The 24,329-nt window shown below is 32.1% G+C and overlaps 1 protein-coding gene across 10 annotated transcripts in view; it reads left to right on the top strand.

Annotated features, from left to right (window-relative positions):
* Nucleotides 1-24,329, top strand: part of LOC110660410 (uncharacterized) — a 243,950-nt gene that overhangs the window by 56,318 nt on the left and 163,303 nt on the right. The gene's annotated exons all lie outside the window — the stretch shown is intronic.

Genomic DNA, 24,329 nt, shown 5'->3' with positions numbered 1-24,329 from the left:
TAATAAAATAGACTATAGAACAATAGAAAATAATGTTAATTATACTATAAGAATTAGATCTTTAGAAGTAAATGAAGCACTTAAGAGAATGAAAGTGGGTAAAGCCTGTGGACCCGATGGAATACCAATTGAAGTGTGGAAGTATTTGGAAGATATGGGAGTGGCATGGTTAACTAAATTATTTAATAATATTATAAACTCAAAGAAAATGTCTGATAAATGGAGGAAGAGTATTTTAGTACCTATTTTTAAAAATAAGGGAGACATACAGAGTTGCTCAAACTATAGGGAAATTAAACTCATGAGCTATACTATGAAGTTGTAGGAGAGAGTTGTAAAGCATCGACTACGTCATGATACTTCTATCTCTCTAAATAAATTTAGCTTTATGCCCGGTCGTTCAACTATAAAGGGATCTTTCTCATTAGAAACTTGATGGAGAAATATAGAGACGTGAAAAAAGATCTACACATGGTTTTTATTAATTTGAAGAAGGCTTATGATAGTGTTACAAGAGATGTCCAATGGAGTGTGTTAGAATAAAAGATGGTATATATTAGGTACATACAAGTGTTGAAATATATGTATGAAGGAGTAACTACTATTGTGCGCACAGTGGGAGGGGACACAATAGATTTTTTTTATCTCAATTGGATTACACCAAGGATCAGCTATAAGCCCTTAACTTTTTACACTAGTTTTAGATGAATTGACGAAACATATACAAGAGAGTATTCCTTGGTGCATGATGTTTACGGATGATATTGTTCTGATAGATGAGACGCGAGAATGAGTCAATAGAAAGCTAGAGCTTTGGAGAAGTACTCTAGAATCAAAGGGCTTTAAGTTAAGTAGAACGAATATAGAATACACATATTGCAAGTTCAGTGAAGGCCAAACTGGTGATAGAAAATGAGTTAGTTTGGATAGAGTGGTACTGTCCCAAAGTAATCACTTTAAATATCTCGGCTCAGTCCTTCAAGTAGATGGAGGGATGTGAAGAGGATGTTAGTCATAGGATTAAAGCCGGATGATTGAAGTGGAAACGTGTTACGGGAGTTTTATGTGATCGCAAGATTCCCAATAAGTTGAAAGGAAAATTTTACCGTACAACCATACGACCGACTATGTTATATGGTAGTGAGTGTTGGGCACTGAAGGAGTCGTATGCGTCTAATATAAGAGTTGCGGAAATGAGAATATTAAGGTAGATAAGTAGTCATACTATATTAGATAAAGTCCGTAATGAGAGTATTAGAGAAAATGTAGGAGTGGTGCCAATTGAGGATAAGTTGAGAGAATATAAATTAAGATGGTTTGGTCATGTGAAGCGTAGACATACGAAGGCTCCAGCTAGACAAGTAGAACACATTAGGTTATAGGATCGAAAGAAAAAAAGGGGTAGACATAAATTAACTTGGAGGAGACTAGTAGAACATGACCTATAAGCATTATACATTTATGAGGATTTAACCCAAAATCATTTAGAGTGGAAAAAACGAATCTATATAGTTGACCTCAAATTTTTGGGATAAAGGCTCAGTTGAGTTGAGTTGAGTATTAATAATAATAAACATGTATATTTTTATCATTAATAACAATAATAATTAATATGTATATATTAAATAAAATTATTAATCTTATTATTACCACTAATTACCATACGACTCTATTTTCTTAATACTTAACATAAAAATTTAAATAAAATTAATATATATCTATATTTATGAATTATAATTACAAAAAAATGTAAATCTTTATCATTAATAATAATTAATATGAATATAATTAAATAAAGTATATATGGTGTTATTAAACTGGACTTTTTAGTTTACTAGTAAAGTTAAAAAATGATGTTATTACTCATGGCATGATGAAAGAGAGAGAAATGCTAACTAAATGCTATATAAATCAATAAATATATTTATTTTAATATTAAAATAAATAATATAATATAACAAATTAATAATTATATATATTTTTAATAATAAAATAAATTATATAATATATTTTCTTATTTATCATTTTATATATTATAAGGAATCATCCAACATATTTTTTGTCAAACACTTGCATTTAATAATTAAATCAATTAGGTTCTAAATTGAAATCAAATTGATTCATTTTGAGATTCGAATTAAAATCAATTTTGAATCATATTAAAAATAGTCAATTTAGTTTCCGTCAAAATATATTCCTTTAAAGAAATAAAAATTGAAAAAAAAAATAGCAGTTATATTTAATCAACAGCAAACGCCTGTTGTCTGATTTTGATATTCAGAATAACAATTCCAATTTGAAATTAAATCTCAATTAACAATTAGATTTTTTTATATTTACAATTCACTTTTTAAATATGGTTTATATATATATACACTAATGGTTATGGTTGTGCATTTTTTTTTTGTATTTATAATTATTTTTTAAATATGATTTATAACTTTTTTTTTTTATTACTTATGGTTAGAACTGTGCATGATGATTTCAGACAATCACACCAAACCCAATCAAAGATTTGTATTAATTATAACTAATTGGTTCATTTATTTCAAAATAATTTTTTTAAAAACATGCATTTTATGTCTTTTTACACTCGTTATATATATTTATGATTTAATATTTTTATATAATTTTTTTTATTAAATTTGTGTATAATATAATATTATTATAATATATTAATTATTATTATTATGGTAATATAATATTTTTTATTTTTTATGATATGTATATTGTGTGTGCACTTATAATTTTTAAATTATATTAATAAAAAAGAAAATATATCAATAAAAATAAAAAATTATACAAGTCAAATTTATCATGAAAATTTTATTATTATATTATAATTTTATAATTAATATTTTATAAATATATAAATTTAACTATTTATTATTTTTTCCATTTATATATTTTTATATTAAATTTTTCAATGATAAAGTGTTAAATTTATAAAAACTAATTAACTTTTAATTCTTATAATATATAATAATTATCATAAAAAAATTAAACTTTTTTCAACCCTATTTCAGAGTTTATATATATAATAATATAATAAATTCAATTTGATATAATTTCATATAATATTAATTTTTTTATTTATAATTAATTTTTATTCAATTTTTAATTTTATTTACTAAAATTAATCATAAATACACATATTAATAAATATTAATATTATTAATTTTTATTTGATATGTAATATTTTACATAATTTTATATCTTTTTATGATATGGAGAAAAACTTTAAAATAAGATTAACAAATATATTAATACTAATAAATTAATAACTAAATTTTTTATATAAAAAATAAAAAATATATATTAATAAAATAAAAAATACTGACGTTAGTATATTATTATTTTTAATTTGAATGATTATAGTAAAAATTATATAAATAATTATTCAATTTATAGTAAAATATTTTATTAAATTAATTTATAATATATTTTTAAATTAAAAATTTTATAATTATTTTTTTAAAAGTAAACGTTAAACTTTAATAAAAGAAATTGTTAAATTGAAAAGCATAAAAATTCTATTAAATTATATAATATTTACATTGATATAAAAATTGAACTCTTTTTATATCAAATTAGACTCTTTTATATTTATATTTAAATATAAATTTATTAAATTAAAATAATAATTTTATATTCAAAATATGATTCTTAATTTTTTTTATACGTATTTACTATTTATCAAACTAAAATAAAATTATAGTATTAAAAAAATATTATACTTTTTTTATATGTACACATATTATTATTTGTAAATTTTTAATAATATATCATTTTAAAATAAAAAATTAGTATTATAAATTTTGTCATCCTATTAATTATATTAATTTTATAATTCAACTTAATTTTTTAAATAATATATAATTATCTATTTAAAATTTTCTCTGATATGCGTAATTTTATATTATTTAAAAATATTAAATTCATATAATTTTATTATATATTACATATTATAATTAAATATTTTTTTATAAATCAATGAATATTATTTTTTTATAATATTTTCCATATATATATATATATATATATATATATATAAGAATGTTAGACATATATCTATAATTAAAAATATAAATTTATTTTATATAAAATTTTTTTAATGAACTTATAAAAAATTAATTCAAAACAAAATTTTAAAAAATTAATAAAATAATTCATATGTTTGCTAATATTGTTTTTGTTTTGTTACGCAAATTTAAATATTATTGTATTAAAATATTTTTTCATAAATAATTATAATAAAGATAGAGATAAAAATTTATTAAAAAATTATTTATATAAATAAATTTTTTTTATTTTTTAAATAATATTAATCATGAAAGTATTTTTATAAAATTTTATTTTAAAATATATTATAATAAAATTTTAACTAAGTAGAATTTAAATAAAGTAGGATTAAATTTTCTTTAACGAGGTGTATACTTTGTTTGGTAAAACAAACTGCGATTCTTCAAACTTCATGCATTTAATAGTTCATACAAATTTATCATTAATCTCATATTGCTTGTGTGGTTCATACTTTGTTATTGTTAAAAAATTAACTCACATCAACATCACAATCAAGAATTCCTTTGTAATATGTACATCAAAGACCGTGCCCCATTTCACAACTGGCTTCACATGATAAGGCATACCACTGAGCATTCTCACTACTGGCTCCCAACTTGTAGCTCATAGTGGGTAATGACTCAGCTGAAACCTGATATTGGACTTTTTTACGAGAAACTATTACTGATATTATTTGGAGAATTAATTATTCAGCATTATCACTTGCTTTTTTTTCTTTTTTTAATGCACGATTCGCATTCATTATCATGGCCCATTTGGACAGAAATCCACGAACAAAGGACAACATAAGATACGATCAAATCAAATCAATTCCAAACAAACCCCTCACCTGGAATCAATTTTTAGAAAACCAGCCCATGGAAACTAACCTACAGACTCTCCTACACCGCTTCAACAAACCACCCGTGGCAAAACCACTGCATACCCATCCCAACCTAAATGTCTTTTTTCCAATGTAATTCAAATTCTTTATGTTAAAAGGTTGGACGATGCAGGTTTATTTATTTAACCAATAAACAGATGCATGCGCCTTACTATACGTCTGCTAGTTTCAGCAGGACTTTGTTGACTTATGAGTGATCTCTCTAACACCATTTCTCTGTCCACTGCCTTTCTCCGTCTGCTTCTCAGTCTTCACTCTGATCCCAGTATCTTTCTTGCATTTGGCTTCTATTTCCTTACACTCATCTCTACACTCCTTTTGCTCTCTCTCTCTCTCTCTCTCTCTCTCATCTGTTTCTCATATTTATGTGTCTCAATCACAAGTGTACCAATAATTCAAATAATATAAAAAAATATTATTTTTACGGATAATTGTGTTTTTAATTAAATTTTTAATATAAAATAAAATATATTAAAATTATATTTTAATTAAATTAATAAAAAAAATTTAAAAATTTAAAAATTTAAAACATAAAGTATGAAAATATAAAATTAAATTTAAATAATGATTAATTTAATAATTCATAAAATAAAGAAATTGATAATATTAATAATGAAAATTAATAAAATGAGATTAAATTAAACACTCAAAAGTAAAATTTCAAGTAATAATTGATAAAAGACGATTCTGAAGTTAAGGGTTCATATTTAAGTCATTTTGATATTTTTCCTAACTAGCCCAATCCATGAAATTTATGGGTTTAAAGGAGATTAATTCTAAAATCCTTTGAAAACTCTTTCGAGTGAGACAAAGAGTATCTTAATTAACTTAATCCTACTTTCGTGGAGTTAAAATTAACCAAGACCTATTAGGTTCTTTAATCAATCTATTAAAACCCTTTTAACCCTTAGTCTATTTCTATATCTAAGTTAATTAAGTCCAATTTCTTGATTAATTATCACTTGGTTTTCTCCTTTCGGTGCTTCGACCAAGGATTAAGAATATAACTTAATGGGGCTCTTCATTGAGCATGTGAATAAGCACACAAGAAATGGATCAAACCTTATAAATTTCATTAAATTGGGACTAACCCTGTTCAAATCCACAAAAATAACTAAAATATTATATCCCTCACTCCAGAATCAAAGAAAACTACTCACAATCCATGTTTAACATAAGAAATTCTAAGTAAAAGAGGAAATAAATCATGAAAATAAACTAAAACTAAAGAAACCCAATACGAGAAAGGTAGGAAATATGCAAGAAATGAAAGAAAACTCCAAATCTGTCTAAAAATTGAGGGGTGACGTTTTTGCTCCCCCTTTTTGACTCTTCAGCTGCTGCTCCTTTTCTTTTGTTTTTCCTCCCCTTTTCTAAAATGGGATAAGGGCCTATTTATATTGTTTTATCTGACAAGTAGCCCTAAAATGGTGTGTTTGAGGTGTGTTTTTATGAGGGAATCTTCTGCTAGCTCATTATGAAGACTTTCTGGGACTGCATAAGTTATGCAGTCCCTTATGCAGTTTTCGGCTGGTTCCTGGACTCTCTGTGCGAAGCTGCATGAGCAGGGTGCAAGACTGCATAAGTTATGCAGTTTTTCGTTAGGTCGCATAAGCAAGGCACGAATCTGCATAAGTTATGCGGCAACTTATGCAGATTTCGGCAGGTTTGAGACATTGTTTCTTCTCCTTGTGCAAAACTGCACAACTTATGTGGCAAGTTATGCGCAATTTGGCCAATGCATACTTCAACTTTGAAACTTGTTTTTGACATCTTAGGCTGTAGAAATCACTCCTCAATGGCAAAATTTCTTTTTTAGTCCCTCAAAAACACCATTTTTCCTATAAAACAAAGTAAAATTACAAATTAATCCATAAATTGGCAATCATGAAAAACTATCTAAATAACTAATGAAATTAGCTAAAAGTGACTAACAATCAAATAAAATGGCCATGAAATTAAACCTAAATGACTATGCAAAATGTATGTATCACATATTCTCTTTTTTCTTTGCTGTTATCATCATTTCTTGTTCAATTTTTCTTTTTTCCTGAGAGTTTAGTTTTTCTTTAAAAAAAAAAATCAAAATGGTACTGGGTATGTTTATCTCCATCTTCACCGAGATCATTACAGATCCCATCATGCAATTCGTTGTCGTTCCTATCAAACGACACATTAGTTATCCTTTCACCTACAAGACCAAGGTTGAGAGGCTCCAGGATGAGGCTCAGCAATTGAACAGCAAAAGAGACAGGTTGCAGCAATCAGTTGCTGATGCTTCAAGAAGAGGGGAGGAGATCTACGATGACGTCTCCAAGTGGCTTATTAGTGCGGGAGAAGCTATTCAAGAAGCTGAGTAACTTATCCAAGCCAAAGAACAAGTGAAGGAGAGGTGCTTCATTGGTTTGTGTTCCAATTTGAAGACGCGCTACCACCTCAGCAAGAAAGCAGAAAAGAAAGCTTCGTTGATTGGTAAGCTTTGGAATCAAAATGGACTTGAATCAATTTCCCATCCTCAACCTCCAAACCCATCTGTATATGATCGTGAGGAACTGCCTTCGAGGGTGTTAATTTTGAAGGAAATAATGGATTCGCTGAGAGATCCTGATCTTAACATGATTGGTGTTTATGGGATGGGCGGGGTCGGTAAGACCACCCTTACTAGGGAGGTCCATAGACGAGCCCAATATGATAAGTTATTCGATGTTGTGATTTTTGTTACTGTATCACAATCACTAGAGCTCAGAAGAATTCAAGCAGAGGTTGCTGAGGTCTTGGGTCTTGATCTTCATGAGGAGGGAATCCTCCTAAGAGCAAATCGACTATATGAGAGATTGAATAAAGAAAAGATACTTATCATTCTTAATGACATTTGGACAAAACTTCAATTAGAGGAAGTGGGAATTCCATTTTGGGCCGATTGCAAAGGATGCAAAATATTACTAACTTCGAGGAATAGAGATGTGTGCCATAGCATGGGAGCGCAGAAAGTTTTGGAACTTAAAGTTCTACGAGAAGAAGAGTCATGAAATTTGTTAAAAATCACCGTATCTGTAGCTGATGGCCAAGAACCGTAGTTACCTCCTTTAGCTACTAAAATTGCAAAAAATGTGCAGGATTGCCCTTCTCATACTCAAAGTTGCTACATATTTGCAAATGAAGGAGTCATATATGTGGGATGATAAGCTGAAGCAACTTTCTGACTTGGATAATGAAGAAATACAGAATAAGATACACTTGGTTCTTAAGTTAAGCTTGTTGAAAGAATGATTCAAAATGTTGATGGCTGATTTTTCGGAGTATATGTTTTTTTATGTTTTTTTTGTTTTTTGTTAGGGGGTCTTAGAATGATTTTTTATCTGTTAGTTAACATGTTAATGGTCAGATATATTTGGCACTAAATCAGGTCATAGGTTTATGTTTTTATTTTTTAGTTTTTTCGGTTGTTCTCTTGAGATTATTTAAAGTCCTGTAATAAAAAAAGCAGCACTACAAGTCTTTTGCTCATCTTTCAATATTTTATTTTTATTTCTTTCTTTACCAACAGTCGTGGTATCAGAGCTAAACAAAGAAAGAAAGCCCCAAAAGTGACTAGGTTTCGGTCCTCTCTTTTTCTCAAGCATGAGAAAGAGTAAAGTAAAAAAAAAAAAAAAGGGGATTTGAGTGGTGAGAGACACGAACCAGCAGAGAGGTGAAGAAAACCCAAAATTGAGAGGAAGCCATGGCAAGCAACGGAACCAAAGAAGACAAATTTCTAATTCCAATCTTCAAAGGTGAAAAATATCATCTTTGGAGTCTCAAAATGAAGACATTGTTCAAGTCTCAAGAGCTATGGGACTTGGTGGAGAACGAGTATGAAGAACCGAATCTAGCACCTGTCGAACCTGACTAGCGATTGAGAGAAAATCGCAGGAAGGATGCAAAGGCCTTACTACTCATCCAATCAGCATTGGAGGATGAAATATTTCCTCGAATTTCAGTAGCTTCTACCTCCAAACAGGCATGGGAGATTTTGAAGCAAGAATATTTGGGTGACAATAAGGTAATTACTGTAAAATTACAAACTCTTCGTCGTGATTTTAAGACTTCAATTATGAAAGAAAAAGAATCTGTGCAAGAATTCTTATATAGGGTGTTTGGGATTGTTAATCAAATGAAGTCTTATGGTGAAAATTTAAGTAATGAAATTATTGTGAGTAAGGTGTTAAGGAGTATGAGCTCAAAATTTGATTATATTGTTGCTGCAATTGAAGAGACTAAGGACCTGTCCACTTATACTTTTGATGAAATGATGAGTTCTTTGTTAGCACATAAAGCTAGACTTGGCAGGTCCCATGAAAAGTCTGAGGAAAAGGCCTTTCAGGTGAAGGGGGAGTCTTCTAAGGGAAAAATAGAAAACTCAGCAGTTCGTGGCAGAGGCAGAAACGGATTTCGTGGACGAGGTCATGGTAGCAGCAGAGGTAGAGGCCAATTTGGAGAACCATGCCAATATAAAAGCTCAATTTAATGCAAGTATTGCAACAAACCGGGCCACAAAGAAGCTAATTGTTGGACCAAACAGAGAGAAGAACAAAAGCAAGCAAATTTTACAGAGAAGATTAAAGAGAAGAGCAGGTTGTTCATGGCTTATTCACCAATTCATAATGATGCCAACAGTAAAGATGTATGGTTTTTAGACAGTGGATGCTCCAACCACATGTCTGGAACCAAATCATTGTTCAAAGAGCTTGATGAGTCACAAAAGGGTGAGGTTTGACTTGGAGATGACAAGCAGATGAAAGTTGAAGGGAAAGGTACAATTGCCATTAAATCTGTGCAAGGTGATGTTAAACTCCTCTATGATGTACAATTTGTGCCCAGTTTAGCTCATAACTTATTGAGTGTTGGACAATTGATGACTAGAGAATATTCTATTGTATTTGATGGTGATTCATGTATTATTCATGACAAAAAATCTGGTCAGACCATAGCAACTATCCATATGACACAAAATAGGATGTTTCCTCTTGATGTTTCAAATGTAGTGGGTAATCCCTTAGTTGTTAAGAGAGATAATGAGGCTAATTTGTGGCATTTACATTATGGGCATTTGCATTTGAATGGTTTGAAACTTCTGAGTCGGAAAGAAATGGTTGTTGGCCTGCCGAAAATTGGTGAACTTATTTTCTGTGAAGGATGTGTTTATGGAAAGCAGAATAGGAGGTCATTTCCTATTGGAAAATCATGGAGGGCATCTGATTGTCTTGAACTTGTGCATGCTGATTTGTGTGGGCCTATGAAAACAGAGTCACTTGGTGGAAGCCGTTATTTTTGTAACACCCCTATGTTCGGTAGAGCGTTCTACTATTCCAGTGACCAGTGTTGTCCGGACAGCTAGGATGCCTAGAACTACACTTTGATATGAGTGAGGAGACATAAAATAATGAAATATAAGAAAAGAAAATACAAGAAAAACAAAGGAAAAATAATAGTAAAGAAATGAAACCAAGTTAAGCGAGCCGAGAACCCTAGCGATGGGTGACCGCACCGGGAAGTCACGGCGTGGACCGTTGACTAGCCCTGGACCGCGGGGAGCCTTGGAAAATATTTTTAGGACTTAGATAAATGTCTATTGAAGTATAAATTCCATTAGAAATATCAAAAAAAATTAATTAATTAGTACAAAGAAAAATGAGAAATCGAAAAACGGACAAAATCCTGTGTTACCGAAAAATCTGGAATACAACCCGAACAGGGGCATTGTGGTCATTTGACATCCCGAGTTGTCTTTTGACCTAAATGTCCATTAAAAATACATGGTATTACACTTGGAAAATGTTATGAAAAATTAAATTGGTGGTACATAGTTTAAATAGCAAAAATTGAGAGCTTAATGTGAGAAATTGGGAATTTAAGATTAAATTAATATTATATTCTCACTTAGTGGTCCACTAACACCTAAAGTGGACCATTAACTTTCATTTTGGACAGCAAAATTCACCTTCTTCAACCTCTCAAAATTCCAGCCGAAATGCTCTTGAAAGAATCCTCCATGGCCAAAGCTTCCAAGCTCCATGCATGAACTCCAATCCACCATTCCAAGCCATAATTTCTTCACTTGTTCTTCATTAAAGTTGCTCTACATAGCTTGGGCAGTAGATAGGCAGCAAGAAGATCAAGTTTTGGTGAAGTTTTGAAGAGTTTCCTAAGTGGTAAGTTTGTGTTTTTTATTATTGTTTCATTAAAATTTGCAAGGATGTTATGGGTATTTGAATTATGGAGAGATTTTTGAGGTTTGATGTTTAAAGGGGGATGTGTACTTTTGACAGCCATGGAAACTCTTTGAGGATAGTTTATTCTTGCTTGTAAATGGTAAATTAAAGGGTTGATTAAATGTTTATGTGTGTAGGAATTAATTTGGGTGATGTATACTTAGTATATGTGAATGTGTATTTGAAATTGGAAGCTTGGAAATTAATGGAGTGTAATATATGAATCGGCAGCTTGGTTTGGTGAACCATAAGGATGTTATTTCATGTTTGGTTTATGGAATATTAATGTTGAATTGTGATAGTTGTTATGGCAGCTTGGGTATATGTATGATGGTGTGAGGTTGGATATGTAAATGAGCTAGGTTAGGTGATTAAATTATTGTAATTGAGTTTGAAAAATTCTGCACTATATGGTGCTTGTTGAGTGTGATTATAAGATGTCAAAATGACCAACAATATGTTGTGAATTACGTTTAGGTTATGGTACAAACCAGAATTGGCTTGAATGTTGAGTTTGGTAAGTGTTAAAAGTGATCTTTGATGAGTATGAACAAAATGCAATAGGGCAGTTTATGTTTTGGGCCTAGAACCTTAAGTGTGTGGCTCCAATTGGTATGAGACCAATTGGAGGTGAAACTAGGCACAAAATGTGCCAACTTTCATGAAGGAAGCTTACCAAAATTCTGCTTGTAAGGTAACTTGAAAAATGACCAAATCCGGATTAGTGCATTTAAGGCCTGAAAATTGACCATTTGGGCAGCAGTTAGTGTTTAGGCCATAACTCACTCAAAACAGGTCCAATTGACCTGAAATTTTGACCATGAATAGTTAAGACCTATATCTACAAGTATTATGAAGACACCAAAGCCCAAAAATGACCATAAGTAAGTCAAATAGCTTGCACAAGTTCGGGTCCAAAAACTGGCCGAACCTAAAATGACCTAAAATGACTTAAAGTGACCAATTTTGATATATTTTGACCAGCAATAGTAAAATGACCATAACTTGGTCTACATAACTCAGAATGACTTGAAATTTTACCCCACGTTCCATAAGACATAGATCTATAAGTTTGTAGTTAGACCGAAACCCGAAAACCGAGAGAACTAGGTCGTCCGACTAGGTCAAACTAGTATCCCGGAATCCAGCAAATTACAATAAAACGCAATATACATAGAAATGAATTTGGTAATATGTACCAACCCTAAAAGACTATTGAAAGTGACATATTAATAACATTAAAACCTAATTTACCTAGAATGCATCGAGGGTCGACATATTAGGTTGACTAAGCAAATAATAGAATTCAGTGAATTAATTATCAAGCATTATCGTTAGAGACAGTTTAAATGAGTACTGAAACACTTCAAAATTGTGTTTCTCAGTTAGCAAAGACTCAGGGAAGGGGAAGGAAATACTGAGTCAGAGCCAAGAGACAGTTATCAGAGGTTTGTACACAACTATTTTTTTTTTAATTGATTTTGTTCTGAATAAATTATGTTTTGGAAAATTTTGATAGAATATGTTTTGAATTGTGATGGGCAAATTGCATGGAAAAATGCAAATTTATGATTTGAATTGGGATGAGCATAAAAATTCTTGGATATTGGAATTGACTTTGAATCGAATTGTATTGTGATTTATGCTCACTAAAAGGATTGTGATATTGTTTTATATCTCACTATAGATACTTGAATAGGTTATTACCCGTCTCTCTCATTTGTTGAGAAGACAATGGAGTTAGATGTGTTTTGATTACCATGGTACGTGCACAGGCTTAGATTCTCCTCTTATTAGAGGTTAGATCTAATATTTTTTTTATGTTATGGCCCTTGCGAAAGATTCATTATTGTGGTGTGTACTGTGCACGATGATTCGACCTCCCCGACCATAGGGAGTTAGAATCACTTTGAACATGGCCCTTTCAGATTAGTCTTAAATAGTTAGTGAGATAAAGAATGATTTTTTGAGATACAGCATGGTTTTTGAGATACAGAATAGTTTTTGAGATACAGAATGTTTTTGAATAGTAAAGAATTGTGATTTCAATTATGATTTATATATAATTGATTTTGTTGGAATTACCTTAAATGGTTAGTCATGATTTGATAAATTGAATTTCGTGATCAAAGTCATTTTATACAAATGATTTACATTATTGGCAATGAATATTTTGAGTTTTGGAAATTGATGAGTATTCAGATTCCCAAATTATTTGCTGTAAATTTTGTCAATGTATATTGTATTATGTTTTAAATTATAGTTGTGCACCACTGAGTTCACCACTCAGCGATAGCTTTGTATGCTGTCGCAAGTGAAAAGAGCATAGAGCAGTGAGTAAATTTCTTTGAAAACACATTCAGATCAGTTCCAGGTATATCATAGGTATACCCATGTACACAGGTTTTGATGTAAGTATGTAATAATATGTATGTAAATTATTTTAGCAGTTGTATAAAAACTCTTGTAAAATATTTTGGTATGTAATTAAATGTAAATTATTGTAAACATAAATTTGGAATTTCATTTATCTGAATAGTTTTGTAATATTAAATGTTGAGTATTGTAATCAATGAAATGTTTCTTTATGATGAGATTAATTTGAAAATGAATTGATTGTTTATTGAGAATTGAATTGTGAATTGAAATGAAGTTATTGGAGTTGTATTTGAGAAAATATATTGGGAGCATTTTCTTTTGTAGGATTGAAGAACTGTTTTCTCGAGATACAGCCGGCACTTTGTCGAAATTTTGAAAAAATTTTTATAACACCAGATTTTAATCGATGATTTAAATTTCACAAAAATTATTTTTAAAATCCCTTGTAGTATATCTAATGGATTATTGGTAGGCGAAGTACGGTAATTCATTAGGTGTACTACGGGATCATGTTACATCTTACGGGGGAGTAGGGTGTGACATGTTTTGTGGTATCAGAGCAATGGTTTTAAAGTGAATTTTGAACTATGAATTTGAAATCTTTTTATCGGTAACTACAACTACTCAAATGTTTGATACATATAGTACATTTACATCATAAAAAAATGAACTAATGGAGAGAAATCTCCTTGTGTTGGTTGTACAGGGATAGAAAATCTTGTGAAAAGATATGGAAGAGAAGAATGAGATAATAGAACAGTCCGTGATGGCAGAAGTACAAGTTGAGGCCCCAGCTCCTCAGAGTGTCGAAGGCCCGACTGTACCAGTTTTACCGGTACAAATTACTACACAAATGGCCCAGCAAATGGCCACTTTCTTCCAACAAATGGCTGATAATCTGTTAGCCCAAGCCCAAGTACAGACCCAACCCCCATAAGGGCCGTGTGAAATAGAAAAGAGGGAGAAACCTATGGGTCAGAGCTCGAACAGTAATTTGAGAAAGAGAAAGGATCATTAGGGCATAGAACACCAAGATCTAGCCGTCGAACAACCAGAAGTTCCTATTCTGCCCGTTTCTGCCATGTTTGTGGTAAGCTACATGGAGGTATTTGTCGTAAGGCCTCTGGAGCCTGCTACAATTGTGAAAAACTTGGACACTTTGCTAAAGATTGTACTAGAGCACCTTGATTTGCTCTCCGAAGTTCACAGACCGTTAGTCAGAGTCGAGATAGAAATAGAGTTGGTACTCCTCACCACTATGACATAGTGAATCAACCCGAATATAGTAGCGCACCAGTCAGAGCGTCCACATGCGCCAAGGAGAAAGAGCAGAAACTTCGGATGTAGCTGCTGATAAGTTCTTAATTTTTGAAGGAAACAATGAGTTATTATTTGATTCCAGCACTACTTATTTAAATGTTAGTGTTAGAATTCTATGTTTTGTTGCTATTCCTTTACATGGGAATGAATTTTGATGTATTAGTGACTAATCCTTTAGGATAAAAACTATAATAACAAGTATGATTGACATTAATTTTGGAAGAATTGTTAGTTAAAAGTATTTTCTAAAACACCATAAATTATAAAGCTAATTGGTGAGCCTACTTTATGTAAGGCAAGAGGACCTAAAAGTAAGTTACAGTAATAGAATTGCTCTAGATGAGGGCAAAGATGTTACTGTTAGTAATTATTAATGGATATTGTAATCACATTCGGTTTAGGATATTAGTGGATTCGAGAAAGATAAGATGCTAGAAAACCTAGTCCATGAGGTTATAACGTAGTGACTATGTAATGTTCTCGATGTTTGTATTGTAAGCTGCAGATTACAGTACCGACACGGAATTATTGCGTAGAGCTACGTACTTCCTTGTGGTACAATAAATTAAGAATATTTGTAAGTAATCTATAAATTGATACAGTTGCGCCCGAATAGAGTACTATTATGGGAAATAAATGTGAAAAATTATAGTAAGAAATTTAGAACTTCAGAATTAGCCTATCAAACGACTACACTTGTAAGGTAACTAGAGTCAGTGACTCGGTTCCATTAATGTGAACTAACTGTACCACAGTAATTGCTATAAGCTTAGAGATATTAGTACGACTTTTCATCCTCAGACGGATGGACAATTGAAACGAGTAATTCAGGTAAATTCTGAAATTCATTGAGTTCCTATAAATAATGAAATGAAATGATAATAATAACCTGTAAAATGTAATAAACCCTTGAGAATATACTGAGAACTTCTGTCCTTGAATCCGAGGGAGATGGGACAGATACCTCCCACTAACGGAATTTGTATATAATAATAAGTGTCAAGCTAGCATACAAATAGCACCCTATGAAACATAGTAAGAGAACGGATAACTATGGATTTTGTGATGAAACTTCCGAGGACACAGAATAGTCAAGATGCAGTATAGGTCATAGTTGACAGACTAACCAAGTCTGCTCACTTTTTGCCAGTCCGGATGGACTATAGCCTGGAAAGACTGGCCAGATTGTACATATATGAAATTGTAAAATTGCATGGAGTGCCAGTATCCATTGTATCTGACAGAGATCCTAGGTTCACTTATATATTCTTGGGTAGTCTTCAGAGAGCCCTAGGAATTAGATTGAACTTCAGCACAACATTCCACCCACAGACAGATAGCCAGTCTGAAAGAATAATTCAAATATTGGAGGATATGCTATGGGATTGTGTGATTGAGTTTGAAGGTAGTTAGGATACACACTTGCCTTTGATTGAGTTTGCTTATAACAACAGCTACCAATCAAGCATTGGGATGCCTCCATATGAAGCTTTGTATGGCAGAAAGTGCAGAATTCCCTTATGTTGGGATGAAGTAGGTGAAAGGAAGATGATTGGGCCAGAAATTGTTCAGCAGACAGAGGAAAAGATCAGATTGATCAGAGATAGACTCAAGGCTGCATCAGACCGTCAGAAGTCCTATGTTGATCTGAAGAGAAGAGATATTGAAAATGCAGTGGGTGATAAGGTATTCCTCAAAGTTTCTCATTGGAAGAGGATTATGAGATTTGGCAGAAAGGGGAAATTGAGTCCTCGTTTCATCGGACCATATGAGGTTCTGGAAAGAGTGGGTCCTTTGGCATATTGGTTGGCATTACCTCTGGAGTTAGCAAGGATACACAGTGTCTTCCATGTGTCCATGTTAAGGAGGTACTGATCAGACTCATCTCATGTACTATCAGTTGAAGAGATTGAGGTAAATCTAGACCTCTCCTATGAGGAAGAACTCATAGAAATTCTGGCATATGAGGTGAAGCAGCTGAGGAATAAACAGATGCACCTGGTTAAAGTGCTGTGGAACCATCATTCAGGCTAGGAAGCTACTTGGGAACTTGAAGAGGATATGAGGAGAAAGCACCCACAGCTGTTCTGAGACTAATGCCAGGTAAAATTTCGAGATGAAATTTATTTTAAGGGGGGGAGAATTGTAACACCCCTATGTTCGGTAGGGCGTTCTACTGTTCCAGTGACCAGTGTTGTCCGGACAGCTAGGATGCCTAGAACTACACTTCGATATGAGTGAGGAGACAAAAAATAATGAAATACAAGAAAAGAAAATACAAGAAAAACAAAGGAAAAATAATAGTAAAGAAATGAAACCAAGTTAAGCGAGCCGAGAACCCTAGCGATGGGTGACCGCACCGGAAAGTCGCGGCGTGGACCATTGACTAGCCCTGGACCGCGGGGAGCCCTGAAAAATATTTTTCAGACTTAGATAAATGTCTATTGAAGTATAAATTCCATTAGAAATATCAAAAAAAAAAAATAATTAATTAGTACAAAGAAAAGTGAGAAATCGAAAAACAGACAAAATCCGGTGTTATCGAAAAATCAGGAATACAACCCGAACAGGGGCATTGTAGTCATTTGACACTCCGAGTTGTCTTTTGACCTAAATGTCCATTAAAAATACATGGTATTACACTTGAAAAATATTATAAAAAATTAAATTGGTGGTACATAGTTTAAATAGCAAAAATTGAGAGCTTAATGTGAGAAATTGGGAATTTAAAATTAAATTAATATTATATTCTCACTTAGTGGTCCACTAACACCTAAAGTGGACCATTAACTTTCATTTTGGACAGCAGAATTCACCTTCTTCAACCTCTCAAAATTCCAGCCGAAATGCTCTTGAAAGAATCCTCCATGGCCAAAGTTTCCAAGCTCCATGCATGAACTCCAATCCACCATTCCAAGCCATAATTTATTCACTTGTTCTTCATAAAGTTGCTCTACATAGCTTGGGCAGTAGATAGGCAGCAAGAAGATCAAGTTTTAGTGAAGTTTTGAAGAGTTTCCTAAGTGGTAAATTTGTGTTTTTGATTATTGTTTCATTAAAATTTGTAAGGATGTTATGGGTATTTGAATTATGGAGAGATTTTTGAGGTTTGATATTTAAAGGGGGATGTGTACTTTTGGCAGCCATGGAAACTCTTTGAGGACAGTTTATTCTTGCTTGTAAATGGTAGATTAAAGGGTTGACTAAATATTTATGTGTGTATGAATTAATTTAGGTGATGTATACTTATATGTGAATGTGTATTTGAAATTGGAAGCTTGGAAATTAATGGAGTGTAATGTATGAATCGGCAGCTTGGTTTGGTGAACCATAAGGATGTTATTTCATGTTTGGTTTATGGAATATTAATGTTGAATTGTGATAGTTGTTATGGCAGCTTGGGTATATGTATGATGGTGTGAGGTTGGATATGTAAATGAGCTAGGTTAGGTGATTAAATTGTTGTAATTGAGTTTGAAAAATTCTGCACTATAAGGTGCATGTTGAGTGTGATTATAAGCTGTCAAAATGACCAATAATATATTTTGAATTATGTTTAGGTTATGGTACAAACCATAATTGGCTTGAATGTTGAGTTTGGTAAGTGTTAAAAGTGATATTTGATGAGTATGAACAAAATGCAATAGGGCAGTTTATGTTTTGGGCCTAGAATCTTAAGTGTGTGGCTCCAATTGGTATGAGACCAATTGGAGTGAAACTAGACACAAAATGTGCCAACTTTCATGAAGGAAACTTATCAAAATTCTGCTTGTAAGGTAACTTGAAAAATGACCAAATCCGGATTAGTGCATTTAAGGCCTGAAAATTGATCATTTGGGCAGCATTTAGTATTTAGACCATAACTCACTCAAAACAGGTCCAATTGACCTGAAATTTTGACCATGAATAGTTAAGACCTATATCTACAAGTCTTATGAAGACACCAAAGCCAAGAAATGACCATAAGTAAGTCAAATAGCTTGCACAAGTTCGGGTCTAAAAACTGGCCGAACCTAAAATGACCTAAAATGACTTAAAGTGACCAATTTTGATGTATTTTGACCAGCAATAGTAAAATGACCATAAATTGGTCTACATAACTCAGAATGACCTGAAATTTTACCTCGCGTTCCATAAGACATAGATTTACAAGTTTGTAGTTTAGACCGAAAACCGAGAGAACTGGGTCGTCCGGCTAGGTCAAACTAGTATCCCGGAATCCAGCAAATTACAATAAAATGCAATATACATAGAAATGAATTTGGTAACATGTACCAACCCTAAAAGACTATTGAAAGTGACATATTAATAACATTAAAACCTAATTTACCTAGAATGCATCGAGGGTCAACATATTAGATTGACTAAGCAAATAATAAAATTCAGTGAATTAATTATCAATCATTATCGTTAGAGACAGTTTAAATGAGTACTGAAACACTTCAAAATTATGTTTCTCAGTTAGCAAAGACTCAGGGAAGGGGAAGGAAATATTGAGTCAGAGCCAAGAGATAGTTATCAGAGGTTTGTGCACAACTAGTTTTTTTTTTAACTGATTTTGTTCTGAATAAATTATGTTTTGAAAAATTTTGATAGAACATGTTTTGAATTAAGATGGGCAAATTGCATGGAAAAATGCAAATTTTTGATTTGAATTGGAATGAGCATAAAAATTCTTGGATATTGGAATTGACTTTGAATCGAATTGTATTGTGATTTATGCTCACTAAAAGGATTGTGATATTGTTTTATATCTCACTATAGATACTTGAATAGGTTATTACCCGTCTCTCTCATTTGTTGAGAAGACAATGGAGTTAGTTGTGTTTTGATTACCATGATACGTGCACAGGCTTAGATTCTCCTCTTATTAGAGGTTAGATCTAATATTTTTTTTTTATGTTATGGCCCTTGCGGAAGATTCATTATTGTGGTGTGTACTGTGCACGATGATTCGACCTCCCCGACCATAGGGAGTTAGAATATGATTCGACCTCCCCGACCATAGGGAGTTAGAATCACTTTGAACATGGCCCTTTCGGATTAGTCTTGCATAGTTAGTGAGATAAAAAATGATTTTTTGAGATACAGCATGGTTTTTGAGATACAGAATAGTTTTTGAGATACATAATATTTTTGAATAGTAAAGAATTGTGATTTCAATTATGATTTATGTATAATTGATTTTGTTGGAATTACCTTAAATTGTTAGTTATGATTTGATAAATTGAATTTCGTGATCAAAGTCATTTTATACAAATGATTTACATTATTGGCAATGAATATTTTGAGTTTTGGAAATTGATGAGTATTCAGATTCCCAAATTATTTGCTGTAAATTTTGTCAAGGTATATTGTATTATGTTTTAAATTATAGTTGTGCACCACTGAGTTCACCACTCAGCGATAGCTTTGTATGCTGTCACAGGTGAAAAGAGCATAGAGCAGTGAGTAAGTTTCTTTGAAGACACATTCAGATCAGCTCCAGGTATATCATAGGTATACCCATGTACACAGGTTTTGATGTAAGCATGTAATAATATGTATGTAAATTATTTGAGCAGTTGTATAAAAACTCATGTAAAATATTTTGGTATGTAATTAAATGTAAATTATTGTAAATATAAATTTAGAATTTCATTTATCTGAATAGTTTTGTAATATTAAATGTTGAGTATTGTAATCAATGAAATGTTTCTTTATGATGAGATTAGTTTGAAAATGAATTGATTGTTTATTGAGAATTGAATTGTGAATTGAAATGAAGTTATTGGAGTTGTATTTGAGAAAACATATTGGGAGCATTTTCTTTTGCAGGATTGAAGAACTGTTTTCTCGAGATACAGCCGGCACTTTGCCAAAATTTTGAAAAAATTTTTATAACACCAGATTTTAATCGATGATTTAAATTTTACAAAAATTATTTTTAAAATCCCTTGTAGTATATCTAATGGGTTATCGGTAGGCGAAGTACGGTAATTCATTAGGTGTATTACGGGATCATGTTATATCTTACGGGAGAGTAGGGTGTGACAATTTTCTGTTGTTTACAGATGATTACAGTCGTATGAGCTGGGTATATTTCTTGAAATTCAAATCTAAAACTTTTGAGAATTTCAAGAAATTTAAGCCATTGGTGGAAAAGCAAAGTGGGAGAAGCATAAAAGGACTTCGAACTGATCGTGGCGGTGAATTCTTATCTAATGATTTCACTATTTTTTGTGATGAAAATGGCATTCGCAGGGAACTAACAGCACCATACACACCAGAACAGAATGGTGTCGCGGAGCGAAAAAATCGGACGGTGGTAGAAATGGCCAGAAGCTTGTTGAAAGCAAAAGAACTTCCAGACCAGTTTTGGGGAGAAGCAGTTGCAATAGCAGTATATCTCCTAAACATCTCACCAACAAAGGCAGTTCTGAATCAAACACCTTATGAAGCTTAGATGGGTAAGAAGCCTCAGGTAAGCCACTTAAAAGTCTTCGGTTGTGTAGCATATGCTTTGGTTAATTTTCATTCTAAGCTTGATGAAAAATCTGAGAAATGCATTTTCATTGGCTATAGTCCTCATTCCAAAGCATATCGTCTATATAATCCTATAAGTGGCAAAGTGATAATTAGCAGGGATGTAGTGTTTAATGAAGAAGCAATTTTGAAGTGGAATTCTGACAAAGAAGGCATAAAAAATCAAGTGGTAAGTGATTTTGAAGTAGAACAACCAGCAAGTTCAGCCCCTTCATCACCCACAAGTTCAGCTCCTTCCTCACTCGGTGATAACAATGCTAAAAATTCTACTAGTTCAGATTCTCTAGCATCCAGTCCCTCCACCAACAGCAGTGAAACATCACCAAGAAAATTCAGATCTCTTAGAGAAATTTATGAGTCATGTGATTTTGCCTTTTTAGTCACTACCCAACTTCTTTTGAAGAAGCTACTCGACAACCTACCTGGCAGATTGCTATGATAGAGGAGATGCAAGCCATTGAAAAAAATTCAACATGGGAGCTGGTTGATATTCCAGAAGGAAAGAATGTTGTAGGGCTGAAGTGGGTGTTCCGAACAAAGTATAATGCTGACGGAAGCATCCAAAAGAACAAAGCTTGGCTTGTGGCGAAAGGATACTCACAACAACAAGGCATAGATTTTGAAGAAATTTTTTCTCCTGTTGCTCGTTTTGAAACTATGAGAATTATTTTGGCATTGGCTGCTCAATTGCAATTACCAGTGTATCAATTTGATGTGAAGTCCACTTTTTTGAATGGTGAGTTAGAAGAGGAAGTGTATGTTTCACAACCTACAGGCTTTGTTATCAGTGGTAATGAAGCCAAAGTCTACAGGTTAAGAAAAGCTCTCTACGGACTAAAACAAGCTCCTCGGGCCTGATATAGCAAAATTAATTCATTTTTCCATGATAAGGGATTCATTAGAAGTGAAAATGAACCCACTCTTTACTTGAAGAAGCAAGGTGATTTTTTGGTGGTTTGCCTTTATGTGGATGATATGATTTATATGGGTTCCTCAAAGTCCTTAATTGATGATTTTAAGTGTTGTATGTGGAGAAATTTTGAGATGACAGATTTGGGCATGTTGCAGTATTTTTTGGGATCAGAGGTCATGCAAAGTGATGATGGATGTTTTGTATGCCAAAAGAAATATGCTGCAGATCTTTTGAAGAAATTTAATATGGCAAATTGTGAAGTGGCAGCCACACCAATGAACACCAATGAACATCAATGAAAAACTACAACGTGAATATGGGACCGAGAAAGCAAATCAAACGCTATTCAGAAGCTTAGTTGGTGGTTTAAACTACTTGACACACACTAGACCTGACATTGCTTTCTCATTGAGTGTTGTGTCCAGATTTATGCATAGCCCTACGAAACAACACTTTGGAGCAGCAAAAAGAATTCTTCGTTATGTTGCAAGAACTCTGAATTATGGTATTTGGTATTGTAAAGTGCCAAATTTCAGATTAATTGATTTCACTGACAGCGACTGGGCAGGATGTTTAGATGATCGGAAAAGCACTTCCGGCAACATTTTCAGCTTTGGTTCTGGAGCAGTAACATGGAGTTTCAAAGAAGCAAGAAACAGTAGCTCTGTCATCATCTGAAGCAGAGTATGCAACAGCAACTTCAGCAGCACGACAAGCTTTATGGCTCAGAAAACTTCTTGAAGATTTCAGTCTTGAGCAAAAGGAAGCTGCTGAAATATTCTGTGATAATCAGTCCACTATTGCAATGGCAAAGAATCCTGCTTTTCATGGCAGAACTAAGCATATTGATGTACATCATTACTTCATTCGAAAGCTGGTAACTGATGGTAAAATAGTGCTGAAATTTCGTAGTACTAATGAGCAAACAACTGATGTTTTTACAAAATCACTTTCCCAGGCCAAGCATCAGTTTTTCAGATCACAGTTGGGAGTATGTAATTTCAAATCAAGGGGGAGTGTTGAAAGAATGATTCAAAATGTTGATGGCTGATTTTTCAGAGCATGTGTTTTTTGATGTTTTTTTTGTTTTTTGTTAGGGGGTCTTAGAATGATTTTTTATCTGTTAGTCAACATGTTAGTGGTCAGATATATTTGGTATTAAATCAGGTCATGGGTTTATGTTCCTATTTTTTAGTTTTTTCTGTTGTTCTCTTGAGATTATTTAAAGTGTTGTACTGTGTTTCTTTCTTAAAATATAAAATAAAAAAAATCAGCACTACAAGTCTTTTGCTCATCTTTCAATATTTTATTTTTATTTCTTTCTTTACCAACAAAGCTACGATAATTTGCCTTGCAGTGAACTCAGGTAATTTTTCTTGCTTTGTGGTCTGTTTGGACAGTCTAATATTCAGATCCAAAACTTGCTAAAATATGGTATGGGTGTGGGTTTATTTAAGCACATAGCTACAGTTGAAGAAGCAAGAAACAAAGTATATACTTTGATTGATGAACTGAAAGCTGAGTGTTTACTGCTAGATGGTGACATGAATGGATATGTGAAAATGCATGACATTGTTGGTGACACTGCCCTGTTAATAGCTTCTAAAGAGCAACATATTTTTATAGGAACGAGTGGTGCTGGTTAGAGCAGTAAATGATGATTTCAGATAATTTTCTTAAAAACATGCATTTTATGTCTTTTTATACTCTTTATATATACTTATGATTTAATATTTTTATACAAAAATTTTTATTAATTTTGTGTATAATATAATATTATTATAATATAATATTATTATAATAATTTTCTTAAAAACATGCATTTTATGTCTTTTTTTACTCTTTATATATACTTATGATTTAATATTTTTTTACAAATTTTTTTATTAATTTTGTGTATAATATAATATTATTATAATATATTAATTATTATTATTATGATAATATAATATTCTTTATTTTTTACGATATATAT

This window comes from Hevea brasiliensis, chromosome 3, assembly GCF_030052815.1.
Source record: "Hevea brasiliensis isolate MT/VB/25A 57/8 chromosome 3, ASM3005281v1, whole genome shotgun sequence".
Lineage (NCBI taxonomy): Eukaryota > Viridiplantae > Streptophyta > Magnoliopsida > Malpighiales > Euphorbiaceae > Hevea > Hevea brasiliensis.
Note: the sequence above shows the minus strand (reverse complement) of the source record. Positions and strands in the feature narration are given on the sequence as shown.